The 26,524-nt window shown below is 42.6% G+C and overlaps 1 long non-coding RNA gene across 2 annotated transcripts in view; it reads right to left on the bottom strand.

Annotated features, from left to right (window-relative positions):
- Positions 1–26,524, bottom strand: part of LOC131829530 (uncharacterized) — a 64,569-nt gene that overhangs the window by 16,345 nt on the left and 21,700 nt on the right. For both annotated transcript variants that reach the window (XR_009352899.1, XR_009352898.1), the window contains exon 3: positions 10,879–11,080. This is a non-coding gene — a long non-coding RNA (uncharacterized LOC131829530). The remainder of the gene's footprint in view (positions 1–10,878; positions 11,081–26,524) is intronic.

The following is a 26,524-nucleotide window of genomic DNA, read 5'->3' as shown; positions in this document are numbered from 1 at the left end:
TTCCTGAATTTTCTTCATTATTTTTACTTTTAATACACACACACACACACACACACACACACACACCTTGAAATATTCGATATAAATTTTATTGACTTTGAGCCCTGTACTCACCTTAACTGAAAAAAAAGCCAAGTTAATTGGAGATGACAAAATTGATCGCAGGTTATGATACCAACGGCAGTTGAAACAACTGCTATGATTTTCAACTTCCTAGGTCACAGCATTACATCATGCACAGGAGATTATAATTTCTCTGCACACTTCTGGTATCTCACTACCTGCAAAGTGATATGCCAGCAAATTGAAGAGAGTTCAGAGAAAAGCAATAAAGATAATTAAGGAGGCCCTCAGATTGACTGATGGAAAGAGTTGAAAAGAATTAAGGGTGAGCTGTGTGGCCCAGTGATGACCTGGTGGTTCTAGGAATGATATGGAGCTACCTAGAGGGACAGGATTCCCGTCTGTGGTACGCGTCAGTCTACCCAGGATCACAATGAAATAACAAGCACAAAGAACCTGCTGCTGGTCCAGGTCAAGAGCCGGGGCTGCAGACAGCCACCCCGAGCTTCTGTGCCTTGCAGGGTGGGGTCAGGATAATCCCAAAAGGCTGCAGTGTTGACAAGGTCCCCTATTGTTGCTTGTCTAACCATACAGTCATTCTATGCCACACACCTGGGTTCCTGAAATGGCCTGCACCCCAAAAGGGAAGTTGTACGGGTTGGTTAACATCATGGTTAAGTCTGGGTTCAAATCTCTGTTTCAACGCTTCCCAGTTGAGTGACCCTGGGGAAGTGACTCAGTTTCTCTGAGTGGCTCTTTCATCACTTGTAAAATGGAGATAATAATGGCCTTTTCCTAGTGTTGTTGGATGAAATTGTTCTCATAAAGCTCTTCTCAGAGTGTCTAGCCTGTAGTAAGTACTCAATACACAGTATCTATTGTTCTTGTTTGTTAGAATTAACAGCAATACCAGGGAAAACCTCGAAGATCAACAAAGTTTTGATCTTCCTTAATAGGGGTTCCAAGTCCTAAATCCTATGGGTTGCTTGGCCTGGAAGATTATGCCAGGGACTGAGCAAAACCCATAAAACTTCACATGCTTTTGACACCCTCTGGTATGATAATACACCTGTTTCCTTTATGCCTATTATCGGCTGGGGACCAAATGTCCAATTTGCCCAGCCCAGTCCTGGTTTGTTTATGTTGACTCAAGGTGATTACTAAGAGCACCTACTTTCACTCATAAGGGTCACAATTATTGTCGCCCTCGGCCCGCAAGAACGACAATCAGCCTGGTATGGTGTTAATGCTTCATCCGTTTATTTCGTCAACTTCCTTAGCTTATATGCGGCAGGGTCACCAATAAGGGGCCAAGCAATGGGGAGAGCCAATGAGAGTCCTGTTACTATGCTGATTAAATTTGAAACAGCCAATGACTATGTCCTCCTTTAGGCGGGCTTGTTCGTTGTTTACTTGCAGCGAATTTTGCTGGCAGTGAACCAAGCGCCATCTTGTAATGGTGGGGACTTTCCTGGCCGGAGGCAGTCCCCGACAATTATGATGATGAATGCTATGGTCACCCCAGTTCCAATTCTCTTGACATCTTTTTCTCTAAACTTTTATGATCCTATGTCACCACTTGAGTTTCATAAGTATATTAAAGTTACTTTTCATCAGTCCTCACCTTATCTGACTGAGTAAGCTCTTTTCATCAACCCTTTCCTTATCTGGATCAAATGTTGAGGATTGCCCTGCATTTGACTTAACGGTTACCCTCTATTTATTTCAGGATCTGGTGAATGGATCCATGTTCACTCTAACTGCATGTTTTCCACATTTTAATGTATTCAGGCCAAAGAACCTGGCCAGTCAGTCCATCCTCAATAACCTTTCTCCAGCCCCTTTTCTTCCTTTTTAGGATTTTCTCTGGAAAATTTCCAATGCTACTGGAGCTCTTGTAAGAAGCACAACTGAAATTTGACTTTGTGTTTTTTTAATCAAATGAAATAGTCCCCTTTCCATTCCAGTGTTTGAAGTCAGAAGATCTAGGTTTGAGTGCCAGCCTCACTGTCCTGCTGTACTGCCTCACATGAGTCACTACTCCTCTCTAAGCCTCAGTTTCATGATCTCTGCCATGGTGGTAATATGCAGGTAGTCAGGTTATCTACAAATACATCTTCAAAACAGTTTTCTTTTTTCCTTTCCAATCTGTATGCTTTTTTTTTTTCCTGCCTTAGTGCACTGGCAAAGACCTCCAGTACAATGTTGAAATGAAGTGCTGAGAATGAACATCCTTGCCTTATTCCCATTCTTATGGGAAGGGATTTAATGTTTCACCACTAATTATGATGTTATCTGTAGGCCTTTCATTGATGTCAGGGTGAAGCAGTTTTCTCCTAATCCTAGTTTACTGAGAATGCTTGTCTTTTTTGGATGCGTTTTTCTTATTTATTGAGATGATCACATGATTTCCTCCCATATTCTATAGAGTACTACATTACAATGATTAGATTTCAAATAATTAAAGAAGTTTACGTTCTTGGGATAAATCCCACATATTGTCAGACTCAAATTGTTAATATTCTGCTAATGACTTTATGTCTCTGTTATTGTTGTAATACTATAAGAAAAGTACTTTTACTCTCTTCTTATATTTGAAAATCAAATGAGATTGCAAATGTGAACATGTTTTGTAGATTGTTAAGTGCTATCAGCATGTAGGCTCCAAAGCTGCTGCACCTGCTACAAATGATGATAATGCATGGCACAAAGGTGGCCCTTGCCATGGCAACAGCCCATTGGCTGGTCAGGAACCAGGCTTGGTGATTAATTCCTACTCTCTCACAGATGTAGTCATCACCTATAACTCAGAACCCTCAGCCTGTGAGTTTGGCAAAGATGTCTCCTGGATTTTCCAGGGAGGCCCCAACTTAAAATAGTCTCTCCTATTATCAAACCTCATCACAACCATGGAAGCAGATTGTCCCTGGAAGCCTCCAGAAACATCAGCTCCTCCAGCACCTTTCACTTTAGCCCCATATGACCAATTTGGACCCATAACTGTGATAGAATAAATTTGTGTTGACTTAAAAAAAAAGAAAGAAAGAAAGAAAAGTAAAGTAAAAATACTTTCTCTGGTTTCATTTTTCTTAATATGGAAAATAATAAAGATTTATTTGTAACAGAAATGACAGACCTTTTTAAAATGCCATCTGGCAGGTGCAATGACATGCAGGTATTAATATGATACCCAAAATGTGTGTAGTTCTCACTAGTTTACAGAGTCTTTGCCCACATCATCCTACACAGATACCCGGGTGAACTGAATTTTCTATAAATGGCTCTTAATAAGACCAACTGACTAAAATTTTAAATTTGTAGTAAGTGTATAATACCTATTCATGCATCATAAACATTAAAGTCTTTTAAAACAGTAGATAGGGCCTGATGATTCAGGAGGTCTTGATTTGTTGAGCCCTTGGTTTATAAACTGGTGATGACCTTGGATGAAATTCTGCATATTTGTAAGTACAACTCTGAAGCATTGGAGATAAAGGGTTATTTCAAATCTTATGAGAATATACATGAAAACTGTGTCTGTGTGAACTCAAGTTCTAAATTAGTTGCGGGATGAACTAATCATTTCAAGCATTAAAGCTTGGCCTTGGGATGAAAATTAAAGGAGAAACATTTAGGCAGAATCATCGGAGAATTGCCCTCAAAGTAAGACAGCTAGATCCATAAATATTTTCCTAAGGGAAAAAGTGAAAGTATCATCAGTTTTTAATTCTAATTGAAAAAAAAAAAATTAGCCTGTGGACCACAGAAAACAACCTTGTGTCAGAACACTGAATTATGTTTCTCCTACCTCTCCTTTTCATTGTGACTAATATTTTCTAACACACTCAGTGAAGAATGGTAAAGTAGAAATCTGCATTAGAGATCGCAGATATATCAACCACAATAGCTGTCCTCGTCTGGGGGTGTTATGTCTGAAATCCCTAAAGCCCAGCACAGTAGGTATTCCTGGAGAATTAAGGATGTATTAAAAAATGGGTGTGAGGGCAGCAGTGCAAGAGGGAGAGAATTTTTCTTAAAGCAGGAGAAAAGGAATAAGAGAGTCCCACTCGCCATTCCTGACCCCTCACTCTTTTCAGAAAACATTCCCTACATCTTTGCCAGAAAGTACACCTCCCTCCCAGCTGCCCCCAAGCATCTGTTCTTCAAGCATTTATGGAGCACCTACTATGGGCCAGACCTACAGATGGAGCCCGACAGAGATGAGTCACACACAACCCCTATCCTCAAGGAAACACAGACTTCTTAAGAAACCAGCACAAAACGAACTATCTAGAAAGATCTCTTAGAGAGGAAAGTGCCAACTGCTGAGACTCCACAAGAGGAGGCGACTCCCCCTGGCCTCCACTCTTGGGGCAGGCTTTACGAAGAGTGAGTTTTAGCCCCCTCTGTGATGAGTATGCTTTCCTCACACAACAAACAGGAGAGAGCAGAGGGGTGCAGGGAAGAGTGGGGTCTACTGAGGCTACAGGGAAGGTGAGGGGCCTGTTGTTAATAACCCCAGGGCATCAGGCCAAGCAGTTCAAGCTGGACTCCGCAGTCGGATCAGACCTGAGGCAGTTTTTAAATTGGGAGAGGAGCATGATCGAGTTTGGGGTTTGGAAAGGCCACTGGCACAGCATAAAGCATGTGCCTCACATTTGATCTTGGGAGTTACCCTGAGCAGAAGACTTCTCCAAGGCCGCTCTCATCAATGAGCAAGCCCCCTGTTCTATTGAGTGACTTCATCCTGGGACACAGCAGCTTTCTGGGCTCATGCATGCTATGGGACAAGGAACTGCTGGTGAGGACGGCTTGTCTCTGGGTCTCCCTGCTGTTGGGAGGAAGGATGGACATCTCAGCCAGGAAGACACAGTGTCCGGGCTGACGTCACGACTGGGAGCCAGACTCCTCTGGTGCCTGGAGTGAAAAATCAGGTGCCTCGGTGTCTTCTGGATCTTATGGCTCACTCAGGAGATCTATAAAATGTTTCTTTGCTGTCCACATTGACCTACTTTCCTTTTCTCTTACTGCGCCATCTGGCTGTGACCTATGGTAAAAAGGCCTCGGAGAGGAGGATGCTCATCCCTCCGCTGCTCCCCTCCTCCTGCACACCCCCCTGTATGTGCAGCAGACAGTTGCATGGAAGTGCCCAAAGACACTCTATTCTTTCTCCCCTCTTGCCTTTTCACAGACGGTTGCCTCCACCTGGAAGGTTGTGTGTGCCTGGCAACCTCCTATTTCCCTTTCCAGATTCAACCCTAATATAGTCTGGTGCCTGGAACCTTTGCTGACGTCCCCAGCAGGATGGATGCCCTCCTCTCTGCCCCCTTACACAATAGATTCCATTCTGTTCTACGCTGAACACATGGCTGCAATAAATCGTCTCACATCCGCCTCTCTCACTAGCCGATGAGCCCTCAAAACCCTTGAAGGGTGGAAAATGTGTTACTCTCATCTGTTGTCTCCTCAGCTCTCAGGCACCTCAGCACACGGGAGATGCAGACTTTCAGTGACTTGCAAGATAACCCTTCACGTTCTTCCATGCATTTCAAAGCCCTCTTAACAGTTTTCCTCCTCGACACACAACAATCTTGCATTGATTAGCCCCATTTAGAGATGTGAAGACAGAGGTTCAGAAACTTGCGATGATCTGCCCAGGGTCACTCAGCAAGAAAGTGCCAGAGTTCAGCCATGGCTGGGGCATTCTGGTCTGCTCTGAGCCCTCTGGGCTGCATGGTAGGGGAGTGGCACTGAGCTCCAGGTCTCAGGTTGGAAGATGTACTTAGGACACAATCTCCGTCCAGCACCTAGGGCCACCCACATCTGCTCCTCTGCTCCTTTGGTCCTTTAGTTGTGGTCTGAGCCCTCTAGGGGCTCCCCTGAGGGAAGGACTAAGGGAAGGCATGCTGCAGGAGGTTACCTGGGTTGCCCTCGGGCTGCTGACTCAAGCTCAAATTGTGGTCAAGTCAGCAAGTGGAGGCTACAGCCAGGCCTGCAGTGGGAGAGGAGAGGGTGGGAGTTTGAATTACTTCTCCTACAATCCTATCCTTGGCCTTGGTTTGCATAAAAACAAAAAATCTTACATTAGAGTCCATGGCCTATCAAACTAACCATAAAATGAGAAATAACAGAGGGCGCCTGGGTGGCTCAGTGGGTTAAGCCGCTGCCTTGGGCTCAGGTCATGATCTCAGGGTCCTGGGATCGGGTCCCGCATCAGGCTCTCTGCTCAGTGGGGAGCCTGCTTCCTCCTCTCTCTCTGCCTGCCTCTCTGCCTACTTGTGATCTCTCTCTGTCAAATAAATAAATAAAATCTTTTTAAAAAAATGAGAAATAACAGAGCCTAAATCAGTGAGATACTTAGGGGTTATGGATTCTCTTAATTTTAATTTCATTCATTTATTTTTTGAACAAAAATATATTTGGACAGTTTAAAATTTCAAAGGCACAAAAAAGTAGAGTGTAAATATTGTCCTTCCCGCTCTTGTCCCTCATCACCAAATTCCTCTGCCAGAGGTATTTCATGAATATGCAAGAAAATACACACACACATAGACACACACATATATACACACACAATTTTTTTCTTCCATTTTTTTTCTCCCATTTTTATATGATGGGCAACCTACTAAAACTCTGTTCTACATCTTGCTCTGTTTTTCACTCGATAATCTGGCTTGGAATTCCTTCTGTATCAACACACAAAGAGGTGCCTCCATCTTTTTTACAACTGTACAGTATCCCATGGTAGGCCTGTCCCAAAATTTAATTTAACCAGTCTCCCAGTGAGGAGCACTGAGTTTGTTTCCCATCTGCTGCTGTTATAAATAATGCTGCAGTGAATAAACTTATATATTTATCATTTTGTTCACTTGGGAGCAAATCCATAAAACCGATTCCTGGACTTGGAACTCTGGGTCGAAGTATATGTGCATTTGTAGGGAGGAGTGTTGCCAAACGGCCTTCCGCAGTTTGTCCTGATTTAAAATTCAACTTGAAGTGTCTTAGTGGACCTCTTTCCCCGTGGCAGCCTCTTTACCTATTAGCCCTGAGAGATGGTCTGAGAAGTCAGAGAAGCCTGGAAGACCCAACTCCTCCTCCACATTGAGAAAATAAAGGTGTAAGGAAACACAAATGGAAACCACATCTCCCCCACTAGGATGGCTATGATCCAAGACACCAGACAGTAAGTGGTGGCTGTAGAGAATTCTGAACTCTTTGTGCACTGCTGGTGGAAACACGAAACAGTGCAGCCACCATGGAAAACAGTTTGGTGGCTTCTCCAAAAATTAAGCAGATAATTGCTTTATGATTCAGCAATTCTACTCCTAGGTCTATAAGCTTCAAAGGACTGAAAACAGGTATTCAAACACTTTTCCGTCAATGTTCACAGCAGCATTATTCTCAGTAGCAAGAGGTAGAAACAGCCCAAATATCCATCCACAGATGAAGGGAGGAAAAAAAGGTGATATGTACATACAAAGGAATATTACTCAGTCATAAAAAGGAAGGAAATTCTGACACATGCAACAACATGGATGAACCCCCAAAAGGTCACATATATCATATGGTTGTATTTGTATGAAATATCCAGAATAGGTAAATCCATAGAGACAGAACTCAAATTGATGGTTGCCAACGGCTGAGAGGTGGAAGGAATCGCGAAGTGACTGCTGATCAGGTACAGGGTTTTTCTTGGGGTGATGAAAATTCTTTGGAACTTGATACAAGTTATTGTTGCACAACACTGTGAATGTACTAAATGCCAGAGTTGTATATTTCAAAATGGTTAATTCATGTTATATAAATGTCATCGCAACAATAAAAAGGGAAAGTGGGGGTGTCCTCTTTTCACTGTTTCTGATATTCTTGGTCACCAACTCTCTCAATCCCCCACTGTGAAATGCTTCTCTGTGCCCCCCTCCCAGGTTGGTCTATCCAGAGGAGCAGACGGAATGCTTGCCCAGTGGCTCAGTGGAAACAGAAGTTCACCTATACCCAGCAATACCAAATGCTAGATAATGAGCCTGGTGCTTTATCTGCATTTTTTCACAAAATCTTCACCACAACCCTGCAAATTTGGACACTGTAAGTACCTTGTCCACTGTTACTTGGCTAGAAAGTAGTAGAGGGGGACTCCAAAGCCAAGTGCTTTCCATGAAGCAGCCAACCTCAACGTTTTACCCATCTCAGCAGGGATTGGGAGACAGCAGGACCTTGCCAACCCCAAAAGCCATTCCTAATGACTCAATGCCCTGAGCCTTTGGCCAGCCTGCTCCTCTGGGAGGCATCAAGCTCCTCCTCCTCCTGAAGCCCTCTATGTCCAGCTTACTACAAGCATTCCCTTGAAGCCCAGCTTGTCCCTTCTTGCCCTCCCACTTAACATAGTGAATTGAGTTCATGGCTCTCCATAAATACTAAGTGAATTAAATTGATCTCAGTAGGATGGAGCAAGGGACCAAAATGAATTCATAGTGTTCTGACCTAATCTGAATTAGGTGGCTTGAATAAAAAAAACCTCACCTTATTCCTGCTGTGATATGAAGAGTGAAAGCTTTGGTGTTAAACAGTCTTAGCTTCAAATCCTGGGTCTGCTGCTTTCTTGCCTCATGTTCTCTAAGCCTTGGTTTGTACATCTGTAAAAATGTGGTTGTAAAACAGTAAGGAGGATTGAACAAGATAGTATGAGAAAAGCCAGCATACTTCATTCAAAAAATATCTGTTAAGGTCCCACTATCTAACAGGCAACATATTGGGATAGGGGATTCTTTTAATGTGGTTAACATAATCCTTGAACTCAAATGACTTGCATTCTAATGGAAGAACAGACATTAAATAACTAATTGTGAACTAGGGGTCTTAACCTATTCTGTGTGTGGAAGGGTGTCAGAGAAGGCTTTCTGAGGAAGTAACATTGGAGCTGAGATGGAATGATAATTAGGTGGAGCTAGAATGTTCCAACAAAGGGCACATAAGGAGTGGGTGCAAAGACCCTGAGGAGGAAATGACCCAAGGGAGTTTAAGGAACTCAACACCCCTCCCCTTCTGTCTGTGTCCCTCCAGCTCACTCTCCAGGACACAGTCACAGGGGTCATTTAAAGAGACAAATAGTCAGATCACCCTCCTCTTAATGCCCTGAATGACTGACCATTGTTTCTAGGAGACTCATATCAGCATCCATAAGGTATCTGTCTGGCTGAGTCCCTTCACCTCTTAGCCCCAATAGGGATGCAATAACACAGCCTCTTCTGAGGAACCTGCCCTACCCACAGCTCTTGTCATCCATGTGTCCAGCACTGTACAACACAACAGGCCCCCACCCCCCCAATCCATCATGGCTGACTAAATTAGGCATGTTCCCCAAACTAAAAGCTTCCCAATGTCCCCTGGCATGGAATCTAAAACATAGTGGAGAGAAAGAGAACTGGATAAGTCAGAATGTTTTAGTCAGGAGTTTGAGCTAAGGAATTCCACAAGAGTGACCAGAAGTTGAAAGGGTGCCATGAGCCTCAGGGAGGGCCATGTCAAGCCAAAGCCACAGCAATGTCCCATAAATGGAGACAAGTGCCAAGTGGTAGCAGAAGCCAGTCCACAGAGGGAGAGAATGGAGCAAAGGCCCAGAGAGAAGCAGAGATGTAACGAAAGACAGATCTTGTGACCAACCCCCCCCGCCCCCGAGAAATAGGGATTCCCTGACCTGGGTGCCTTGGCTCTGGACAGCTCCTGTCTCCTGCCCCAAGTGGTAGCCCTGCCTCATTGTGGCCCAAGCTGGCCCTGAGATCCCTTTTTCCATTGTCACCCCAGGTGAACCTTTGCCATTGGATTCTTCCCTACTCCAACTACGCTGAGGGATGCATCCACAGGATCCAAGCAGACGGCTACTCAGCTAGGTCACAACCTCTAACTCTTTGGCCTCAGCCTTGGCACACAAACTTCTTGGTATGTACATGCTGGGAAAGAATTAAGTGAATGAAATTTACATCCAAAACGATGGCTGGTGTGGTAATTGGAGATTGGTTTTCTCATTCAGTTTAACGGGCACATTCTGCACAATGGATAAGAAATGGCATTTTCACAGTATTGAGCTTGGAACAAAAAGTCATGGAGGAAGAGGGTAGGAGGGAGGCAGAACAGGGCTGGTAGAGAAGTCTCTAGCACCCATTCATTTAGACTGTTTACCTATAAGCAAATATTTACAGGCACCTTTCAATCACTAAATCTGAGTGAAGACAGTAGCATGAGCACATACAGAGCAATGTGAGAGTCGACATTTCCTCTGCTTAGTGGTGTCCATTCCTTAGATAAAACTTCTCATGATAACGTATAATTGCAATGGTCTCATATACCACTGTTATTTTTCTGTTGTTACTATATTAACTGTGTAGGCCCCAGTCAGTGCCCCATGCCATTCTGTGAGCACCCTCAGCTTGTGGCAGCCAGAGCTGGTCCCGAGACAGGGCAGAGCTATAACACCTTTGGGCACAGACACGAGATCATTCCTTGTGCCTCCAATTCCAACTGTCATAGCCACAGAGCCAAACACTTGAACAGTGGTCACTCAGACCACTGGGGTCCTGCCATTAAGTGGAGAGAGGGCTCCAGCTGCATAGAAAAGAATCCAGTTCATGGTGGGGGGGGGAGAAGGAGGAGGAGGAGTAAACAGTCTGGTTGTCATTTTCTTATTCTATACAAATAACACAAAGCATCCTTCCCTGGCATTCTCTCATGTTGAAATTCAGGAAGCATATGCATGTGGGGTGAGAAGCAGCTTCACCAGACATCATTTAGCTCTGTGTGACAGAGGGGATTTGAGCTCACCAAATATCCACATGCTCCACTCTGTATCCCAGTCTCCCTCGCTGTTGTGGGGCCATGTGACTAGTTCCAGCCTATGGAGTGTGGGGAAAATTCTGTGGGTCTTTCCAAGGACGAAGCAGTCCAAGCCAGCCAGCTGCCTCCATGTCTGTCTCTTTTGCCCTGCTGGAGTCTCCTGGAAGGCCACCTGCTCCTGAGAGCACAGCTGTAAGACAAAACAGGGATGCCTGATACACAACAGGAAATGGACTTTTGTTGCATTCAGTTGCTTAGATTTCACGGTTTATGTGTTACCACAGCACAGTCCAGCCTGTTCTGGGCCTTACACTGCAAGATTTGAGGTAGGAAGCCCAGAAAGGTAAGAAACAGGCTTGCTTTCTTTTTCTTCTTCTTCTTCTTTTTTTTTTTTTTTCTTTTCTTTTTGGGAGAGAGAGAGTGAGCACACACATGCCGTGTGGGGAGGGGCAGAGAGAGAAGCAGAACCTCAAGCAGACCCCCGGCTGAGTATGGAACACAATGCAGGGCTCAACCTCTTGACCAAGAGTTGGAAGTTTAACCAACTGAGCCACCCAGGTGTCCCTGAAATAGGCCTGCTTTCAAACAGCTCATAGTCCAAATTGGGAGAGCAGGCAGGCAAATATTCCCATGTCAAACGTTAACGCTCAGGCCACAAAGATGGCAAGCAGATACCGTCTCATTCAAATAGCCCCCTAACAGAAGCATGATTTGTCCGTGTGAAGTAAAAGGCTGACAGGAAAACAGTTAAAGACCAGGAAAACATTTTAAAGAGATAAAATTCTGTTCAACAGTAGGTGTAAATGTGGTGATCATGCAATCCCGAAGGGGCATCCTGACTCCTTCTAGGTTTGTAGTACAGGATATTTTAAAACACACAGAAAAATAGAGAGAAGAGTGCCATAAGCCCTTCCTCAGCTCATCACCCAATTTGAATCATTGTAATCTATGGTGCAAATGTATCTATTCTGTATGTTTCTTTCCAAGTATTACTTTTTCCCCCTGCAGTATTTTTTAAATGATCTAATAACCAGTCCAGAGTCAAAAGTCCCCATTTGTCTCAACAAAAAAAAAAACTTTTTTAGTTAATTTGTTCAAATCAGGACTCAAGACCAGTTTCAAACACTACATCTCATTGGTATGTTTTTAAATCCAGATTTCAGCCCTGATAGCTTTACCACTGCACACATTTTTAAGTGCCATTTATACATATCGACTTCAACAATGTGAAGAAATACGTTTTCAAGGCCCTGCCTACTCTGCTGTCACATACAACCAAAAAAAAAAAAAAAAAAATCGGTAAACATCAGCTGAAATGTCATAGGCCACATAATCGTGTTGGGTTTGCAGAGGCCAGACAACAACATATGTGACCAGACCACATACGTCAAACACACATGACATGTGACCCAGAAGGGCCCTTCAGAAAGTGCCTACCACAAGGAGAAAGGCCACACGGAGTGTGTATCCATCTCCTTCACCACTGGAATATGCAGAGGTCCCATTTTAAGACTGGGGGAACTGTGGGAAAGGCTATGTTTTATCGAAGTGGAAAGTGGCTGTGATTCTAGTCCCTATCTTCGGCTTTTCATCAAAAATAAATGACTCCTGTGAGGCAGTGGCCAAGAAACGTGGCCAACTAACAACTCTGGAAAGAGACGGTCAACCCAGGTTTGAGCCTGTACCTTCAGCATAGTACCTGCAACACTACCAACCAGGAGAGCGGGTATGACCCAAAGGTATCGTGGCCAAATTCCAAACTCAGATGATTACTGTCTACTCTTATTACAGAATCAGAGAGGATTTTAGAATCTGAGAGAGAGAGAAGGAGAGAGACAGAGAGACAGAGTGAGAGGCAAACGGAGACAGAGACGCAGAGGACAAGAGAGAGGAAGCATCATCTACCCACCCACCCATCTGTCCATCCATAGGAGAGGCAAAGGCAGCAAGAAGGAGCCGAGAAAGGCAGAGGCAAGAACAGGTGTGAGACAGAGAGAGGAACAGAGGGAAGCAAACACCGTATCTTCAGGTCTGACAGTCTGCTGAAAATCTGTGCTCCAAAAACTGCAAAAGGAACAAAACAGGTAAGCAGCAGCCTGGGCCTTCGGTTTCCTGCAGAGCCCACTGCCCTGCTGGCTTTACAGAGCCCCTGTGCCGCGCTCCCTGCTCTCCTGACGGGGATGAACAACCCGCCTTTGTTCTCTTTTCCCTGGCTACGGAGCAAATGAACAGGGGCAGTCAACACAACAGCCTATCAGATGTGGATTATTGGTTTCGAAGGGAACCCGGATCCCAGAAACCCCACCAAAGAGATGGTGAAAAGGTCTGAAGAGAAAGCAGAAGCCTGTGGTTTGGGTGATGTGCCGATTAAGAGGGCTTGTTTAGAGCCACTTCGAGTGGCAAGGCGAACAGTGCATGTAAATGATCAAAAGCAGCCAGGACCCTCTCCCATCAGTCACAAAAGATGCTTAAGGCCGGTTCCTTTGAATGCTGTTTTAGTAGTGGTCTCATACAATACATCTTAAGGAACATTTATACTGTGTTCACTGTGCATTCAACTGTGGCCACTTCAAAGGTTTAGCCAAGTATTTTATAGCCATGGTAAAGGGTTCTTATTGATTTAAATTACAAGCTTGGCTCCCGTCAGCTCCACTTGAGGGCAAAAATGCAATAAAATATCCCACAGCACAAGAGACAGACATATCGCATTGAAAATCTTAAGAGATCCTTTTCACTATAATCACTCTCAATGATATTTATTTATATGGGCAAGGTTATCAGAGAGATTTGTCTACAATCCTTAAGCTTTGGGGGTTTGTCTTGGTTTGAGGATTTGCTTTTCAAAAAATGTAGTTCTAACCTGGGCCAAAGAAAGGTCATAAGTGCATTCTGTGTCCCCTGGCTTAGCCCTCCTCCGCTCCCCGACTACTGACTGAATGGTCGTTCCAAAAATAGTGACATTGACATACTGGCCATCACGCCTGAGGGATTATGGTTTTCAGTCCTCCAATCATTTGCATATCCAGCAGGCCAGACTCAAATGAATGAGAGGTGTCAAGGCTTGAATGACAAGCCTATCAAGACGATGGAAGGCTGTCCCAGGATTAACTGTCACGGAGACAAACTCCACTCTGGAGACAGAGACACGAGCATGCTAAGGGAAGACTGTAAAATTGAGAGGGGGCGCGAAGCTGTCAATACGAAACATTGTTTATGCTACTCAATAAGCCCCGTGATCATCAGCACAAAGGAAGTCCCCTCATGCTAAGAAAAAGAGAGAAAGCCAAAGCAGCAGACTCTGGTCTGCTTCATTCCCGGTTCCTTTATAATAATTTGCCTGAAACATACCCAAGACAGAGCTAACCCCTGGACATACACAGAAAGTAGCAAATGACTATTATGTGTCTGACATTTGAAATAACATGTTTCTGGAGGGTTGGCATTACAAGAGTCATTTCACTTCAAAATGTTATTCCTAATGTAATTTTTTAAAATTCATAAGAGGCACTTGCTAGAATTCAGTGTAGCACTAAAGTCACTCAAAAGACAGAGGTCAAATTCATTTCATTTCTTTTATGTTTTCTTCTCTCTGCTAGATGAAATAAATGATTAAGCCTAGAACACTTGGCAGTTCAGCGAATGTGCTCCGTGGCACCATTACAAGATCGATTTTCTCAATACAGGAGTCTTTCTAGGGTGCACATTGCTTAGCTGACATCTGTCGCCGTTGTCATGGTAGCGCTCTCTCCAGCATAGTGAGAGGTCAGGCCTGACAGGGAAGGCCTCGCCAGCTCTACCCCAGTCACTTCAAGGTTAACAGCCAATGGACCAAAGAAATAGGCAATTATAGTACAGTCAATTCCGGTTAAGGAAATATCTGAGAAGTAAATATGTCTGATAAGTGAATGGAAATGAAACAGCCAATGCTATTGATGCAATCCCATAATATCAATATCATTTTGTGGTGCAGTTTGGTTGTTCCTTGTAAAATGTCTATGCTCAAAGAAATCTAGCAAGAGCAAGGTATGCAAAGCTTCATTATGCTGCCGTTAGCCTCTGTATTTGGAGAATAGGATTCCCACAAATGGACAGATGAGTAGCAGCAGGAGGGCAACGCTTCTTGAAGACAAAAGTGCAAAGAGGATCCCTCGGTCTCCATCCCCTGTTGGTGCAGTCCTCTGATACTGCCTGCTGCATGGATGCCTGAAGAAGATTCCCAGCATCTTAAAGGAAATCAACTTTAAAACAATATTTATAATTGCTACCTCATATTTACCAAAATTTTATTTATCAAGATGAAAGTCTTTTCTACAGTTTTAATGACCCCCCCCAAAATATCAAGATTTCCAAATTACCAACAAGTTGGAATTAATAATTTCTAATGATATACATTTCTACTAAAGCATAACTTTTGATAGAGAAAAAGTATTATTATAATAGACATTCTTCTAATAGAATTAGAAAAATGACAGGTGGAACTAAAATGTAAAGATTTTCAATTACAAGTTGCATAGCCTAGAAATTCAGTCACTGACAACCTCTGCAGGTTGCAATACTTGAAATTCATTATAGTACACACACTCGCATTACCCACTGCTGATTAAATCCTGCAGTTAGTATAAAGAGATCTTCAGATTTCATCAGACATCTGAAAGAATAGCAATGACTTCTCTTCAGCTGTGAGATTTTGTTACTCACAATGAAGAACAGAAAATTAAGGGTAAAAAAAAAATATATATATATATATATATAATCACTGTGGTTACTTGTATCAAATTTTTGTCAAAATATCCATGGCTACCATGGCTTATTCATGACTGCTTAGGTCTTTGGCCAATCCTTGGCATATCAAGAGGTAGAATACCATCCAGCAAATGGTCAAGCCACAATTGCCAAATTGTCTCCCAGAGTTCTTGCTAATACACCGAAGCCGTTCATGTCTTCATGGTGAAAGGTGATTTAGCCCTTACACTGGTAAGCTAATGACACTCCCTGCAGCCTGATGGTCTCCTGAGAATGAATGGTTTCACTGGAAAATTCAGCATTATTTTAGAAGGGTTACGTATGGGTGCACAAAAGAGTAACCCACTCAAATTAGCTTAGGCACAGAGAATTTATTGTAAAGAGGCAACAGGCTATCCTATGAAGAATGGGAAGCAAAGACAGGAAATAAATGAGACACGGGCCAAGTCAGAATTAGAATGAAACTGAAAACCAGAAGCCAGGGTTATTCTCTCTTCATGGACTTCGTCTCGGTCACGCTCTTCTCTCTTCACCTGCTTTCACTAGACTTCCTCTGCCTTTAACCCCAGTTTACTTGGAAGAAACTTCCAGTTCTGGCAGCACCCTTACCTTATTGATGGAGTTTCTCAGTGTCCAAATTTCAAATCCCCATAAGACAGAACCTGATTAGCTCAGCCCAGGCAATGGATGGGTTTGCCCACGGTTAGGTGCTGAGCTGGATTTCAGCTGCTGGGGTAGGAAGGGGCAGGGTGATGCAGTTTAGACATGACTGCCCAGGTCCACTCCATCAGCAAGGGCAAGGCACATGCTCCAAACACGTCTCCTATGTCTTTTTCAAGGGCTCAAGGTGACATATGCATTGAAAATTCCCCACATGCCAACAGCTTTACTAATGAGCAAGAGTTCTAAAACAAAATAATGCTGACATGGTTATTCAGCAACAGGACCATGAATTTATGTTAGTTGTAATGTTGTCACAGTCATCCCTATCAGTATAAAATGACCAACACTGGAAAACACACACATACACACACACACACACACACACACCCTCCTCCTCCCTTGCCTAATTACAGAAAAAAAAAAATACACTCTTGAGCCTTGGCCTTCATGACAGACTTTGCCAGCACTGCACCCTCTGTCCACTGTAGCCTGCATATGCCCAGGAATCCAACTAACCTGAGCTGTTTTCTGTTCCCTCTTCTGGCCTCACTCTCTCCTTTTCTCCATGGCTCCCTGAACATACTGCTTCCCCTCCATCTTCTCTCTGGGCCACACCATAATTAAATATAACTATCACATCGAGGCTCTCAAAGAAAACCGGGAAGTAACGAATGGCCCTTGGAAGTAGGGTGTTTTCTCAAGCAAATGGTTTAAATGGACACTTGATGTCATTTGTTAAGAGAAAGCATACAGGGTCTGTCCTTGAGGGCCAGTTCCGATACCAGCTCCCTCATAAAACCTTCCCTTGACTACCCAGATGAAAAATCAATAATCCTTCCTCCAAGGAAGCATTTATTGTCTCTATCACAGTTTTCCAAATGTAAGAACTTGTGGATCCTTAAAATTATAAGCCCACAGACCTCTGTCTGAGAAACATTGCATTAGAAGTTAAACCCTGTCACCTGAGGGACCATTTGAGGCATGTTGAGTCATGACCTGAGACCTGAAATTATATGGCAGTTCTAAGTTGTTAGACTGACCTTCAGATGATCCAGAGTACTTTTCTACTACTATCTAGATGATCATTAAAGTAAAAACACAAATCACCACCAATGAATCTCAATTTTAAATACTCAATTTTCTGGGGTTGTGTAGTCTGGCATACCCAGAGAACTCTCATCCCAAATCACTGGGTCTACTTGGAATTAACTAGATACCAGCTCCACCATTTTGATTTGACTTCATAGTGCTGCCTTCTAAAAAACATCAAACATCCTCTATAGCTTAGTAAATTATATACCTTCTATTTACACTTGATCAAAGCCATAAATCCAGAGCTTGTTTTGGATGGTGATAGATTTCCAACTTGTTCACCTATAAACCCAAAACACCAATCCTAGTCTTTTACAGACCCTGTGATTTTAGACACACCATCTGAGTAGGAATGTCTATCATTTGCCAAAACAAGGAAACTGTTTCAAATCCTTGCAAGCTATTAAAAAAAAAATACAGTATTGGCTTCATTTGAGGGTTTTCTGCTTTTTTATCATCTCTGGCCCAAGCTGAGAATGACTGTGGTGGAAATAGAGATAATTCTTTTTGGTCCTTTGTCTCATTCTTGAGTGATTTCTTTCAGAATTGGGCTGAAGCTATTTTTTTTTTAAATCTTTCATCTAATATATAAAATGCCAAGAACCATGCCAGGCATCTGAGAATAGATGTATCTAATGCTTAATGGGGAAGATGGATATGTAAATAGATCATGCATTGGGATAAAATCTGCAAATCAGGTGTACATTGAATGCTATGAGAAAGAGGAAAAAATATTAACACTTACTCAGGAATTTCAGAAGACCCACATAAGTACCTGTTTTTACTAACCAAAATTAGTACTTTTCACTAACCTAAAGAAATCTGAAGAGGATTTTCACTTTTATGAAGAAAGCCATCAGTGTACTAATAACCTTTCATTAAAAGTGAAGTGAAAAACTTTCAGAAAGCAAGGGACACCTAAGTTGCTGCATAACAAATTAACCCAAAACATAGTAGCTTAAAGCCAACTTTTTTTTTCCTCACAATTTCTGAGCCAAGAGGTTGAGAGCTGACTCAAGGTTTCTCATTAGGTTGCAATCAAGACCACTCACATGGCTGTTGACAGGAGGCCTCGGTTCATCTTACTGGGTCTCTCTCTCAGGCTGCTTGAGTGTTCTCATAAAATGGCTACTGGATTTCCTAACAATGAATGAACTGAGAGACCAGTCAGTGACCTATAACTGGATTTTTTAAATTCTAAGATCTTGTTGCAGCACAGGAAAATTCCAATTTACTAATGGGTTATAGTCCAAGAATTCACTTGTAAGAGGGTTCTTTAGAATTCTAGGTATCAGCTAACTCTTGCCACAAAGATGCTGTGTAACAAACCATCCCAAAACTCAGTGACCTAAACAGCTAGCATTTATTCTCACATAATCTGCAGACCACTTAGAGATCAGGTAATTTAAGCTGGTGCTCAGTTCCATGGCTTTGCTTCAAGTTGTCACTCAGCTAAATGGGTAACACCTATCCACGGAAAGCTCACCTCATAGAGAGCACAGAGGTGCATAAGGCACAAGAGGGCACACAGAAAAAACAAAGCCCTAAAGCCCTAGAGTCAGAGCTAGCACTTTGCCCACATGCGGTTGGCCAAAATCAAGTTCCATCGATGACTTCATAGTCAAGGGATAATAAAATACACTCCTTCTACATGAGCCTAAAGTGAGGAGTAAAGAATTAGAGCCAATCATTCAATCTATTAGCTTCTGAATGCATTTTTCCTTAAAAACAAAATTGCATATTACAGTTTATCATATTAGCTCACCAAAACTGATTTAATGCTAAGAGGAATATCATCAATGGCATAGAATCAGGTAGTTCTATGATACAGTCACTTTTTTTTTTTTTAAGATTTTAAAATTTTGAGAGAGTGAGAGCACGGGGTGGTAGGGGGAGGGCAGAGAGACGAGGAGAGAGAGAATCTCAAGGATCCTCCCCACTGAGGTTAGAACTTGATGCGGGGCTCAACCCAGGACCCTGAGATCATGACCTGAGCCAAAATAAATGCTTAACCAACTGAGCCACTCAGGTGCCCCTACAGTCACATTTTTTAAGTAAGCCAAATTTGTCTTCCCATATCACTTCTTTTATCTTCTTAACATCGTTCCCATTTCTCCCCATGTGTTCAGGATCCTCATGGCTGCCCTAAACCCCTCACCTCTGTGCCTCACTCACTCTTCATGTCCCCCCTCCCAATTATTTCAGCCCCTAGTTTCAGCTCTCTGAACCCCACATTGTAGACCCCTCCCAACTGGCTGCTGAAAGGAAAACCTTCTGACTGATCTACTTCATAGTCACAAATGAATGGCCCATTGTTTCCTAACAGTCCCCAAGACTTTTGACTTTTTAAAGGGGCCTGTCCCAAAGCGCAGTGATTCTCCCATTGGTGAGATTCAAGACAGTAAATACATCAGTCAAAGTCAAAAGGTCTGGGATATTTTCAGAAAAGGGGGATATGTCTTAGGCCTTCTAGTTACTCTCATTCTGTGAAAGAAGTGTCGTTCATACATGTGGAGCCTGCTGTATTCACTTTATTACTCTCAGCTTCAATATTTTCTTTTCCTCTCTATGCTGCTACAGGGAATTGAACTCACCAGGAGAAGATAAATGTCAGCGTTATGATTTACATCTCATTATAGGGCCAGTGTTGTTTCCCATTTTGAGATTTACTCTATAGGCCAAATCTTTAAAGACTTTCTTTTTTATCTTTCGACATTAAAATGGCATATTTCAGCATGAAATATGCTTACTTTGACTTCAGAGAAGCTTAATGGTTTGGCCCTTGTACAAGGTTTTCATATGAACATTCTTATTTTAAATGAACAAACAAAAAGAGAAATTATTGTCTTGAGAACATTGTTGCTAATCATATGTGAAATAATGTTTACTTTTAAAGATGGATCATAAAAAAAGATTCCAGGTATTAAATTTCAGTAACACCACTTTTCCACCCTGTTCAAATGTCTGTGTGCAGACAAAGGGAAGTGGAGATATCATGTAAGAGACTAATCTGAATAATTTGGACCAAAAAATACAGGTTTATTGATCTTAAGGTATGAATTTATGTATGGTTCTTCGTTTTTGCTGATTTTTCATGACAAAAAATAGCAATGCCTATATGCCTTGTGACAGCATTATATTGTCATATTTTAGCCATTTTGAGCACCCTTTGAAAGGCCTTTGCCATGCAAACTACAGTACCTAGCATCAAACTACATGAGGATGGGCACGTAACAACAATTATTTCTCTTTTTGTCCAGCCAAGTGTCAATACCATGACATCAACTTCAGGTAAGCTATGCTAGGTTAGGATTTGGAGTGTTGGGTTTGAGAGTTCCTTCTCACATTTTTTTTCTTACATTAGCCAGAGAGGTCATCCAAATTCCATGCTACCCAAGAAAGAAGGCTTTTCTTTACTTCTTAACAATCAAATTCTGATGAAGCCTAAGTACAGTCAAAACTCTCAGTGAAGAGAAGTGCAAAAGACAGTGTGTGATAAGGAATATGATCGGAAAGGTAAGCTCCACCCTGAATAGCAGACCATTCATCAGTTGAGAAGCTGTCCTTATTACTGGCTCATCTAGAGTGAACTCATAGGTTAATGGCTAAAATGAGTCATGGGGTTCAGAGCAGCAGTTCAAATTCCAGGTCTTACATTTACCAGCCAAATTACTTAACCTTTCTGTGCTCAGTTTTGTTTTTTTGTTGTTGTTGTTTTTGTTTTTGTTTTTTACCTGCAGGTGAGGATAATAGTACATACCTCTTAGAGTAATTATAAAAATGAATTGAGTCCACATGTATAAGGTGTTGAGAACAGCGTCTGGCCAGCATCATGTCACTATCCTCATTATATGGGGATTCTTCTTAATCATGCTGGTTCTCTTTCTTCTTAACTCAGGTATTTGACAATAGTTGAATCAGCCCATAATTGATTCACATTCTTGAGTTCCTTCTTAAACAGTGCTATTAGGAGTGCAACTTGGATAACCACTCCAAACTTGGCATGATCTAATAAAGTTGAAGAAGCTCATTCCCTATGAACTAGCAATGCTACTCTCAGGCATATACAACAGAGAAATTTTAGACCAAGAGACTAGATTGGATTAGAATATTCATGGAAATATGGTTTGTAATAACAAAAAAATGGAGACATCCAGATGGTCATCAAGAAAAGGACGGATAAATAAGTCGTAGAGTATTTACACAATGGAATAACAAACAGTAGTGAGTATGAATAAAGTATGTTACATATATCAACTTAGACAAATCTCACAAATATAATATTGAGTGAAGAAAGGCAATCATAGATAATAACAGTATGATTCCTTTTACATATGGCTCAAACATGGAAAATTTGTTTTTAAAAAGCAGGAGCAAGAGAGGAGTTTAAATAATCAGGACCTGAAAATGAAGCCATAATAGAAAAAAATCACATCGACACACAAATAGATGCATATCAGGAGCATAACATGCATGAAATCAGGGTAGGGATTACCTCTGGGAGTAAGAAGGGCATTACTGGAGTCTCACTGTTGGTAATAATGTACTATGTTTCTTAATTTGGGTGGGTAGGTGCATAGACATTCATTTTATTGCAAATAAAATGCATATATATCTAATGCGCATATATTATGAATTTGTAAGCATTTTAACATTTTATTCATAAGTTCTTCAATGAAGAAAAAATAAATATAGCCACTACCTTGCTCAGGGTCCTATCCCATTTCTCTCAGCTGGCTCACCCACACACACATTTACGGCAGCACATACTGAGAAGACCCCAGTTCCCCCTTTTCAGCACACCAGGGCACTGTTCTGCAGATATTTCTAGTTAAGAAAATGCAGTAGAGTCAGGTTAGAGGGGCACTCTGCCTCTCTTTACATAGTTGTTTGTTTCCGCAATAGAAGAATGTAGTATCCTACCAAAATGATATAACACCTCTTTTCACAGAGACTTCACAAGGCAAGAGGTGGGTTTGCTTTCACGGCTTTGCAAAGAAAGAATGGAAGCACAAAACCACGGTAGTCTACTGGGCAACTGTTAGCATCACTCTCTTTCTTCCCGTGGCTTCCATTCTGTTTTATCCCCGAAGGGGCCTCAGGAACTGTTTGCTTCTGTATTATCCACGAGTTCTTTTGGAAGTCAGAAGCTCTAACTCTTAAATGTAAAAACAACAAGGGAATGGCACCTGTGGGGTTAAAACCCAACTTTCCTGATTACAGGTTCCGCAAGGGAACATCCTCTAAATGGGATTTCAATCCATACATACGTGGTGCTCATTATGCACCACGAGACAGGATGGAAGCGGGAGAGAGAACAGAACCACGGACAGCTCCGGCCCGCGCTCACCTGCGCTAATGGGGACAGGTCCCCAGCCGCCAGCCCCTCCCAGCAGCCAGGATTTCTCTTTGCATTATTTATTTATTTCTAAGAACTGGGGGTGGGAGAGGAAAGAGAAGAAAAGGAAGTGATTTTTCTTCTTAATAGGTTTGCTCTTCGCGCTCTGGGTAGAATCAATGCAAGCGAGTGGAGTTGAACACCCTCCTTAACGTCCCCTCCCCTCCAAACTGCTTCCTTCCATGGTAAATAATTCAGACAAAATAAAATAATCATGTGCTGGTAATTACCACCCCACCCCAAAAAACGAAGGATTGTTGCAATGCGGTCCCCCTGGATGTTGCAGGGACTATTCATGGTGCCCCTGCGGGTGGCAAGTTGAGGCCGGGATGTGGGGGGGGAAAGGGGGCACATCTGGAGGTGAGGGCAGGAGTATGAATAAAGTATGTTACATGTATCCACTTAGACAAATCTCACAAATATAATATTGGAAAGCAATTCATATGTTGTTACTGCTGAGCAGAAGGGCCATGAAATGATGTCTCTGTGCTTCCATGGAAATGGCTGGCTTTCTGCTAAGGAAACAGTGTGTCTGGAAACAGCATGACACATTTCAACGACCTGCTCTAAACAAAATTCTTCTTTTTCGTTCTAATTTCCATCTTCCTGCATGAGACTAAAGCTTCTATGAGAGGCTCCATGGCAGACCCCCTCAAAAAAAGGTATGTCTTTTATCCCAGCCTCACCTCTTCATAGAGTTTTTATTTTGTGAGTTTATTTCTTTATGTAAACACCTTGCTCACCTGTGTGAGCCTCACTGATAAGAATTTTTAGACAAAGAGAAAGTGGTTGTTTTACTTCCAAACATCAAAATAGTGCAGGCAGAGATGGCATTCGTTACAATATGAAAATAACATTCTCAACCCCACAGAAAAAAAGTGGTAGCAACTCATCACCTCCCCTCCCCCCTGCAATAAAAAGCCTCTCCTAACAAAACCATGCATATGAGCAGTACAAGATAGGGACAGTGTGGTGGAAGGCATCTTATGAGGACACCAGTAATTTACAGGGAAATCTTTATACTTATAATACTTAATAACACTTATACTGATTCTCTGTGGACTCATCATCTTCGTGAAGAATTAAGCTGTAAACAATAATTTTTAAAACATCATAGACAAGACTGTGATGATCCCAACTGATTATTGCTATGTGGCATGTGGCCTTTAAATAAAAAGCTGCGCAAAGGTAACTGAACTCATAAACATGTAGACAGAATCCTTGCCTTGCTCTCATGCACGGCTCTGAAGCTGGTAGGGAAATCCTTCTGGAGTGGAGGCAAGTGACCTTCAGAGCCTGAGTTTTCGCAGGCTGCCCAATACACTGGGAGTAGAAGTGGATCCCTTCTCTCTGATACCTTTCTCAGGACCAGTGACAAAGACCACAAGGCCCTAAATCTGACTCGTCCAATATAGTAGCCACTAGCCACATGTGACTACTATACTAATCAATTTTAAATAATTTAAATAAAATTTAAAATTCAGTTCCTGACTTACATGGTCACATTTCAAGTGCTCAGTGGCCACACGTGGCTAGTGGGGCCATCCATAGTGGACAGTGCAGACATAAGACATTTCCATGATCTTAGAAATTTCTATTGGACAAGGCTGTTCTGGTGTCAGCACACTGTGCAAGACTGATAACACTCACTACATGGGGGGAAGCTTTTCCAAAGAGAAGGAACAGGATCTCCAACCCTAAATCACTTCTATATTTGGTACAACTATTTAAATAAGTGAAGTATCCATGAGAAACAAGTACAACACCCAGTGTTTTAAAAATCCTCTTTCTACCCAAATGAGCCTTAAGATATAATAGCAGGATGTTTTCGGGTGCTTAGTAAAGTCATCCCTCAGTTTGTTTAATTTCCCTCTTCCATATGATGTTCTTAATAAGACAGTTTTTGGAGAGAAGGAAGAGCCCATGTCTTGGGTGAAATGATTTTTTTTCCTATTCTTTTTCTTTTTTAAGATTTTATTTGTTTATTTGAGGGAGCGAGAGAAAGACAGAGAGTGCAAGCAGGGAGAGGGGCAGAAGGAGAGGGAGAAGCCGACTCTGTGCTGAGCAGAGAGCCCAAAAACCTAGGGCTCCATCCTGGGGCTCAAAGGCAGATGCTTAGCCAACTGAGCCACCCAGGCGCCCTTTGTTTCCTACTTTAAAAAGAGAATAAGTGATTCAGATGATAATATGAAAATGTTGCATTAAAATACTTAGCAGGCTAGATAAGACATTAAGGCCTTTGCTCATTCAGTCATTTTCCCAACCAGTATTTACACTTAGGTTTGCCATGTGCCTGACACTATGCTAGGGTCTGATTTAAGATTTTGGACTCACAAAGGAGAGGGAAACAAACACAAACATAAAGACAGTGCAGGACAATGGCCATCAGAGAAGTGTGGGAGAGAGAGGGTTTGGGGTTTTAGAAGCAGAGGAGCCCACTTCCTACTGGGGAAGCAGGGCAGCTTCCTGGAAGAAGTGGCCTTTGAGCTGGATTTTAGAGCAGAAAGTGACTGGAGGTGTGCAAACTTAGGGTGACAGGGGAAAAGAGAGAGACTGTGTTTGGAGAACCCTGGGTATCTCAGTTAAGCTGTCTGGTAAGCTAAGTAAAGGGAACTGGGAGAAGAAAGCACCAGAAAGGCAGATCACACATGTGGCAGAGGACCTGAATGTGAGACTGGGCCAAAAACTGGCCACCCTAACCCCATCCCGCTCCCAGTGAGGCGCAGACTCCGGCAACTGCCTTCATCAATGCAGGGTGGTCACTTTATCGGTGCTTGTAACTGCTTTACCCTCGTTAATGAGGGGTGGTCACTTTATCCATACTTGTAACTGCTGAGGAGCCTCTGTCCCTGACACTCTCCCTGTGATTGGTGCTCCATGTGATGGGAAGTCATTCTGTCATCAGTTATAATGCTAGGGGCCACCAACACCAGAATCCACTCACATTCCAACCTAGCTCATCTCCTGTCCTCAAATGTTTACCTGTTAGCTCAGTTCATCCTCAGCGTCCTGGATCATTTACAGCAGCTATACAGTGACCCCAGGAGAGTGAAAGAAAGGATTCAATCTCCAGGAGCAGCAAGGGTAGTGGGCAGAATCCCAGCCCTGAAGTCGGAAACAACTCACCCCTGATTCTGTCCTGTAGCAGCTGGGACACTAGCAAAGCACGTACAGGCTATGACCCTCGGCTCCTTATCTTCCTATAAAGTGGAGGCAATGAGTGCCCTCACTCAGCTACAAAATTACTGGGGAGACAGAACCTATTATCATATTTAGATAAGAATTTGGAATAGTTAGTATTGATTCATCCTCTGACAAAAATAAATCCAGGATAACTTTTTCTTCGTGAATAATGTCCTTTTTCTCCTCAAAGGAACAGTTTTCCTTCTAATTGAAAGTTACCATTTCTTTCAAAATAGTTTATATCCACACTGAAGCTATTTTTTCTGATCTTTTTTGATTCACTTTCTTTCTTAGCTTTTGTCTGTTAATTTAGGAGAAAGCAAAGGATTTATTTTGTGATTTTAATTTTTAAACTAGTGTTGAACTTCTTGAAATCCTATTGTATGGGGCACCTGGGTGGCTCAGTGGGTTAGGCCTCTGCCTTCGGCTCAGATCATGGACTCAGGGTTCTGGGATTGAGCCCCACATCGGGCTCTCTGCTTAGCAGGGAGCCTGCTTCCTCCTCTCTCTCTCTCTGCCTGCCTCTCTACCTGCCTCTCTGCCTACTTGTGATCT

This window comes from Mustela lutreola, chromosome 4, assembly GCF_030435805.1.
Source record: "Mustela lutreola isolate mMusLut2 chromosome 4, mMusLut2.pri, whole genome shotgun sequence".
Taxonomy (NCBI): domain Eukaryota; kingdom Metazoa; phylum Chordata; class Mammalia; order Carnivora; family Mustelidae; genus Mustela; species Mustela lutreola.
The sequence above is the reverse complement of the archived record's forward strand: the minus strand, read 5'-3'. Positions and strand labels throughout refer to the sequence as shown.